Source organism: Octopus bimaculoides, chromosome 4 (assembly GCF_001194135.2).
Source record: "Octopus bimaculoides isolate UCB-OBI-ISO-001 chromosome 4, ASM119413v2, whole genome shotgun sequence".
Lineage (NCBI taxonomy): Eukaryota > Metazoa > Mollusca > Cephalopoda > Octopoda > Octopodidae > Octopus > Octopus bimaculoides.
This window is the reverse complement of record NC_068984.1, coordinates 61,365,164-61,374,268: the sequence shown is the minus strand read 5'-3', so window position 1 is coordinate 61,374,268 and position 9,105 is coordinate 61,365,164.

Genomic DNA, 9,105 nt, shown 5'->3' with positions numbered 1-9,105 from the left:
TGTGTGTGTGTGTGTGTGTGTGTGTGTGTGTGTGTGTGTGTGTGTGAAATTGGGTCAGCACTAGTGTAATACACATTATCAACTGCATATACTTAACGTTTATACTTCGTGTATTCTCAAACATATAAATCGCACCCTACCGGCAAATGCATGATGTATATAAGTTAAATATGTGTAGTTTATAGGCTGATAGGTATAGGCGCGCGTGCGTGTGTGTGTATGTGTGTGTTTGTGTGTGTGTGTGTTTGTGTGTGTGTGTGTATGTACATGGATCTGTTTCTCTTGCTGCATTTTCGTATGTTTGTCTATTCTCGTTTGTTCACCAGTGTAGAAAGGTGTTGTGTACCTTTATTGGAAAGCGTAATTTAGCGATCGCTTAAGTTTATACCAATAAAATAAATACCGGGCTGGAATAATCTTTTGAGAACCTCGACTAAAACACTTGAAATTGATGCAAAGATTGGTCATAGTCTAATGGCTAAAAGTGCTAAATAATTAAAAAAAAACATATAAAATAATGAGAGATTAGATAGTATTGGAATTAATTACTTCAGGTTTCATTCTGAACTGCGTTCACATTTAGCGAGCTCATATATTTGATTTTCAGACGTTACTAATATAATGTCGATATTCACTTTACTTTGTTAAATTAGAATTAATGAGTGCATAGATAAACACGCTCTACACACTGGCAGAAACACCTCTCTCTTCCTTTCTCTTTCTCTCTTTCTATCTAGCTGTCTGTCTGACTCTCTCTCTCTCTCTCACTCTCTCTCTCTGTCCTACTCTCTCTCTTACTCTCTCTCTCTCTCTCTCTCTCTCTCTCTCTCTCTCTCTCTCTCTCTCTCTCTCTCTCTCTCTCTCTCTCTCTTCTTATATTGTACATTCCTATCTGAATATTTATAAAGTGAGAGAGAGGGTTATGTTAAAGAATAAGAAAGAGAGAGAAAACGAAAGAGTAAAAACATCGTATAGAGTGCGCATCACAATTAGTGAGATAAAAGTTACTTCGAAGAGGATGCGTGGCGTTCAATCATATAATACATGTAAAGAATAATAGTAAATGGAGCAAAATGCGTATAATCAATAAGCTCCTTTAATTCCTACATGTTTCAAAATATATGTGCACTCTACTCCAAAGAAGTAAGAGGTGCTGGAATTGCACATAAATTCATCTTCAGGGAACCAACATACAAAAGCAAGACATACTCTAAATGCTAAGGTTGCGAACGAGTTATAACATTATATAGCTAAGTAAATGACCGTTAGAAACAAGAACGCTGGTTTTACATACATACATACATACATACATATATATATATATATATATATATATATATATATATATATATATATATGTATGTATGTATGTATGTATGTATGTATGTATGTATGTATATACATATATATATATATACATGTATACATATATATATATCATATACCTGTAAAAGTTGTATACTATATATTGAAGAATTCAAAATTTTTGCTACTATTTCTTAATAATTCTTTATCAGTGTGTAGCTTAGCATGTGCCATTAGAATCTATTTTCTGATTTTCCGTATATTCCATACGCATTTTATACAATTTAAGATACTAAATAATTCTCAGTTCCCTACATATGTGTACCATTCTGATATATTGAGGAGATTACTTGCAGACGCAGAGCCGGATATTGTAATAGCAATTGAAGTTTTATAATAAACGGGATGTGTTTATTAATAGTATTTGATCTGGTTTTCCTTTGAGCATGTATCCAATGTTTATATATTGCCTCCTAAAAATGTTTTCGCGTTTTTATATATATATATATATATATATATATGCAGATTGTTTCTCTGCAATGGCAATTACTTTCATCGCTTCTAGCTACGTAATATAGATATTTTAAAAGATAATATAGATAAGGAGTGTCAATGATCACCAGTTTCTGAGTTACTATATCATTTCGGGAGATAATATGTCAACGATTATACTTTAGAAAAAAACTACATGTGGTATGATAGCAATTTTGAACTATTTCTTTTATTCAATGTATTAGATTTGTTCAGAGTAAAGATACGAATCACTTTGAAATTGAAGTAATTTTAGTGTTTCTCTATTATATTTTTTTAACGTTATGTAGATCTTAGATCTAAACTTCTCTTTAAGGTGACATTATCTATAATTTAAAGCATATTCACTCTGAGAATAGCATTAGTTAATGATTAAGATACGTTGCCTTTCAGTCACTGTATTTTTTGCAAATCACGTATTTTTATACGATTATAATTATTTTTCATAATACTTTTTTATCAACCACAAACAGTTTAGGTTGTTGGCATTTATAAACAGGGTCATATCATTTTTTCCTAGCATCAAACATATACTGAAATCGATTTCTTCCAAACATCACTTTTCGAGCTAATTTTAACCAAAGATTAAGAAGACATTTTTTTGTTGTGAAGGAAATGTTGTACATAGGGAAAACATTCTTAGCATAACAGTGAGAAGCATGAAAGAATCTTATTATTCTTTGACATATATACTCAGATATTCTACCGGCTTTCAAGTAGTTAATCACCTATTAGAGCCAACCTCTAACCTATTTGTAATCACTAGTGTCCTGTAAAATTTCCAATTTGTAAGCCTTCATTTTTATATTTCTACCATGTTTATATTTCAACCAAAAAAATAAATAAAAAGGGATTTGCTTTAAGATATGAGTTATGAACAATGATTGAAACAAACAACAGATGAATCTGAAAAAAGGTAATAAATGAACATCAAATGTTCTAATATTAGACTGTGCGATCACATAGAGCATTATGTGCAGTAGCGTAAATAAAATACTTTATGAAATAAACATTTCAGAAAACCATTAGCGTTTTCTTACGCTAGAATGACAAGAAAAATAAAACTTGAACTAAAATATACGGTAGGAAAATCAAATATTGGACTGGAAACAAAAATTCTATATTTAACACTAGATCGTACTACGCTGCTTATTTGAAACTAGAAAGTAAATTCTGCTGAGTATTTCCACGGAAGAAATAAATAGTTACTGACAAATTGATTTCCGTGTACTAAGAATTTTATACGATGAAACGAGGAAATAACTATGTGCAAGAAGAAATATGGGAAATGAAATTGTCTCCAGAAATATGATTTGAAGCAAACTTCAGGAAACACTTAGCAATGCCAAGACAGATATTCTTCTGCTGACTTTATACTATAGTAACCGTACAAGAAATGGTTTTATATTTGTATAGCACATATTAGTTTCACAAACTTATTGGCCACATTGAGTGAAATCTTCAGAATTCGTGATGATAGTTTCAAAAGTTGCTATATGTATGTGCGTGTGTTACTGCGACGAAATAATACAGATCGTGCAGCTTTATCTCAAGTTATTAGCCTTAATTCTTATTTCATACACATCGTCATATATATAGACACCGTCATCATTAGGATGCCGTTTTAGTGGACAACCACTAGAAAATGAGCTGCCGATAATGGATTGTATGAATATTGGAAGCAGTTTGTTCACATCCTATGATGGATAGGTCTTTATCTTACACACACAGCGCGCACGCACGCACGCACGCACACACATACACACACAAACACAAATACACACATACACATATTTACAAGAAGAAGAAGAAGAAGAAGAAGAAGAAGAAGAAGAAGAAGAAGAAGAAGAAGGAGAAGAAGAAGAAAGAAAGAAAGAAAGAAAGAAAGAAAGAAAGAAAAGGTACAGAGACAAATAAAAAAATTAGGCGCTTCTGATGTGACTAAAGGGGGAAAATGATAATGAGGCAACGGATAATAACGTTCAAGGCAAGTTATGAAAAATAAATAGACTGAATAGAGTCGGCGTATGTTAACTAGCATTTGTATCACCTCCGCTCTACTAATGCTCATTGCTACCAAATCTAACCAAGGAAATACAAGGTCACATACATAGATATTGTTATATAACACTTTACACAGGCACATACATGTATATTTATATATATATATATATATATATATATATATATATATATATATATATGCAAATTATCTCTTACGTATATAATACCTTAATAAGTGTTATTGAAAAATAAACATTATACAGCGTCAAACAATATACTAAGAAATTATTGACACAAGTGTTAGCCTTACACGCATTTTCAGTAAATAGGCCAAAAGTGTAGCCACACTTCTAAGGAATCGCACTGTGACCTACTGATAAGATTGGGACACAGCGAAGTACATTTTCTTTGAGATAATGAAATATGTACTTTTGAATGCCTGACCTCTATTTTGCAACTTTAATAATGTATATATTGGGATAATAAATACTTCTAATGGAAGAGTTAGGTCAAGAGAGTTTACAATTAACTGTTAAGTAATAAATCTTAAACCAGCACCATTGTTCTCAATGAACAGTTATTTATCATATACAGGTGTATCCTTTTATCTGTTGTTCCATTTTAGTCACGCCTTACTACACTGAGCACTGAAGGCGATATGCTTGTGTTAGTATGGTAATTTATATACAGATATTAAGGCGGAGATCCGATAGAGTTCTTAGAATCTGCACACCACATTGTGAATTCAAATTTTGCCGAAGTCGACTATACCTTTCAGCATTTTGGGGTAGATAATATACGTACCACTTGTTCAGTGGGGTCAATGTAATTGACTTACCACCTTTCCAGAAATAGCTAACATTGTACTAAAAATTTTAATCTATTTATATATAGAAATAGACACATGTTTGAATTTATATTTGTGCATGAATGTGTGTGCATATTTTTATAACACATTCATAGCAAATTTATTCGGGAGATATGTGTGCACCTAAGAGAAATAAACGGCAGACAAACATTAGCTGTGTGACGGTGGAATTAATGTGCCTTGCCATTACAATCCTAAATTCTGATCATATCTATTTTTGATTATGGTGTTTTTATCTCAGGACTAGGGTATCTTTAAATTTCCAATGCTACGTTCTAGGAGAAAAAATCGTGTTTTGCTGTTTGGTTTTCTTTCCGGTTTCCGTATAACATGCACATTCCTACTCCTTTGATTGTAGAAATACTTGTCCAAAACTTTGAGCACACTTTACTAGAAATATTTGTTTCTATAGGAGTGTGAGTTCGTCTCCGTTTGCGGAAATAAATTCGCGAAGACAGGTCGCTTTTCAATTCTCAGAAACTTAAGATTATAGATAATACGATGAAAAGACAAACACAATTATTAAAAACTGCATTGCGACATGCTTAGAATGAATCTATGTAATGCACCACCTCTCGGTGTCTATCGGCAAATGTACTAACAATTCATTTAGGTTATTTAGTATAGTATCACCTTGTTAGAGATTGTATATTGTTTTGAAGAATGAGAGATAATTTTTTTTTAGATGAAAGATGTGAAACGGTGCCAATTCCGCCTTGGGTTAAACACGCTAATGATGTTGTTTACAGAGGTAATGAAAAGTATACCGTTATTTTTACTTCACATTGTGAGTTAGCATTACTTCGTTTGTTTCTATGTTTTCCGTTTCATATTTGATGCGGTTTTGTCAGCTGGAATTTCCATTGTCGTTCTTGATTTTCATTAGTATGTACATAATGAAATATACATTTGGACAAACTTATCAATTTTCTCAGATATTATATCAAATGGAAAAAGAATTTTATGATCTAAGCATAAACAACAAGAGAGATGGGGAAATGAGCGTCTTTTAATATTTTTGTAATAATTGTTTTTAAATGTTTCATTTTCTTCAATAAATCAACGAATACTTAGCCTATATTTATTAATATCATACATGCTGCATAAAATTACACGATAATAATACGTGACTACCGCTTAGAGCATAATTAATTATGACATTATCGGTGTAATAAGAATGTTTTTACCTTTTTGTGATATATAGCGTAGTAGATAGAGATCTCTTCAGATGGTGTCCATGTAAAATAGATCGTAGAGAACAGATATTTCAACCTAAAGTTTTTTTTAAGAGATAAATTCAGAGATAATCTTTTAACTAAAGCATTAAAGAACATAGTCGTTCGTGATATCGCATTCCTTGTATTATATTCTCTAATGCCATGAAACTGTATATTAACTCTTTCAAATAAATATACCAATTTCAACTCTTTGGTATTTATAAAGTAAATAAATAGCAAAACTAAAAACGTATTTAGTTACAACACTGATAAACGAGTAAAGTTCATAAGACATTCGGTAAACATCATACATAAATATTTTTCTGAGACAAAATTATAGTTATCAGCTGGACAGTTTTCTATCCATCCATCTCCTTCTCTCATTAGGGGACGATCAGAGGCAACTGTCATTAGATTTTTCCGGCTGGATTATTTGTCGTGACGAACTACGACTATGGATATTATTCAGATATCTTGTTCTTGATCTACTGAGTAGTTTGTTTGTTTTTTTGTAACTCTCCATCGAAAATCTTTATAGGAGCCTCTTAAGTTCTGAAGTGACACCGATATACAATTTGACATATATAAAGCCCACTTGGCTTTATAATAATAAATAAAATCCTGGTGAATGGGTGATGATTTGCTTTTTTGTTTCAATTGTTGTCCCTTCTACGGTGAAGTAAAAAGTTTTAAAGTACCAGTAATTTGTTACTGCTGAATAATTCGTAATTTAGATACAGTAAATATTAATAGAAATTAACCATTACGAATAATTTTATTGTAACTTTAAAAGTAGTAGTAGTAGTAGTAGTAGTAGTAGTAGTAGTAGTAGTAGTAGTAGTAGCAGCAGTAGCAGCAGTAACAGCAGTAGCAGCAGTAGCAACTATTGTTGTTTACCCCGATCTCCTTCCTGGTTATTAAAAACATATATACAGTTGTAATACTTATGACTGCCAAGTCTATTTTCTTAGCTATTGTGCACCTAAAACGATTAGCGTGTATTTTGAGCAACAACTGATGACTAGTTCTCTAGTTCTCGGAAATTTATCGAGTATATAGTAATAATAGTTTAACCAGACATTATGGAAGAGGTGGTTGTCATGCTGAAATTGTAATTCACTCGATTTGTTTACGAATTTTGAAACGTTCGAATATATCTTCATATACTCTAACTTTACTTTCTTCAAAGTACTTAAAAGAATTATGGGCAGTGATATCACAAATATTTAGATATGCTTCAACGAGAAACTTTCTTATGATTACTAAGATTTTTTCAGATATATTTAATGAACGTTACGTATTTATTTTATAGATATTTTTTTAGTAATCTTTAACAATTCCGTTAAGAAATTCAATCACAACTTAAATATTTTCCTGCAGAATTGCGATGAAATTGGCAGAAAATTTGGAAGTTTTCAGAAAATTGAAATTATAGGAACATTTAAGATTTCCATCAAATGTTAACTTCTCAAGCCTGTTAATGCCTACAGGCAACATATAGAAAATCGAAATAGTTGCAACAAACCTGTGGAAATAATGTACGTACTTTAAGAGTCTATTCCGTAGACAAAACTGATTATAAGTTATGTTTGGAGACAACAATACTAGAAAATGTAAAGTAAGATATGTGTCATAGAGTATACGTGTATGCGTTCGTATGTAGATGTCGGGTATCAGAATATATCGATGCATTTTAATCAATAAAGCTATAAATGGGCTGTTTCCCCTTTTATATTCAGTGTTCAAACAATAGCAAATTTGACTTTCTTTATACCGTCAAGCACTGAACTCGATATAAAAAGTTTTATCTACAGTCATCTAATACTGGAGTTCATGTAATAGACTTAGTACCCACCCCCATAGAAATTGTTGGCCTCGTGCCAAAATGTGAAGTCATTATTGTTGTTGTTGTCTCTGTTGACTGAGAGAGCAGCGCTTGCTATCATAGTTACACAGGTGTACAAATATACAAAGCCCAAATACCCATCATGACTACTCGCCTGATAAGGGTATACGAAGCACATGCATCACAACAATATGTGTGGGGTATTATATCAAGATAAATAGCGCATGAACTTGTAAGTGAGGCTAATTACAATTTTCTTCAGGTTGAGTAGTCATGGCTATGATGCTCCCCCAATACTTCTGCTCGTGATCAGGGATGCACATACAGTCTTCTATATGATTGTTAAGTGTTTGAGACGTCTATAGAATGATACATGGCGGTAAGCCTCCATAATCCGATTATAATCTCCCCAAGACCCTTTCTGTCTTTTGATTTGATGGGTGCATGCAGATGTTGGGCATTGAGGACCTTCAGAAGCACTTGTCCTGTTACGAAAGACTTCCAGACTTATATTTCTGGGGAGGTTTCAACCAGTAACAAACTTTTCGCTCCCATGATAATCTCTGCTTAGGGTGACGTGGCCCTTGTTCACTAGGGCGATAAATGATCCAGTATAGATTCTGCATTGCTGCGTTGTACCTTGCTATGAAAACAACGTTGGCGCTAGGAGATAGATGTGTCTCCTAACAGATGGATGAAATGCAGCGAAGCGTTTTAGCCGGCGTGCTAACCATTCTGTCAGCTTACATAGTTTATAAATATTAAGATGTCAACTTATATGCATAACCTGTTGGGTGTATACGTAATCAATTTACCTACTTACTGAACGTAGTGATTTTTTACCCCTTTTTCCGAATTTCCTGATGTTGATTTTTTGCACGTGTCACTTTGAGGCATGCATAGAAGAAATTTAGCTTTATCTAACAACAAACTTGAAATTTCTTTAAGTTGATTTGCTTTAAAAGAATATTTCCCTTAGATTTATTGATAAGTTGTCTTTCCATTTCTCCAAGGATTGTTTTCAGGTTAAATTCGTTCAGTGGAAAGAGCCTCTTGATCGATTTATTTATTTATTTATTATTGTTATTATTATTATTATTCAGTAGTTTTATTTTTATAACGTGCTTTCACTTCACTACCGAGCGCAGCTCTGTGCGCCTTGGGTATGTGCTGTGGATTGCTGTGGTGCTCTTATGTTTACTGTATTGAAAGTGTTTTGCGTAGAATGTGTGCAGTACCCAGTAGTGCAATTTTCTGTATGTTATATATATTTGTAAGTCCTGGTGTTTTTGTTATGTATTTGTCTGAATATTTTTTTATTATACCTAAGGCAC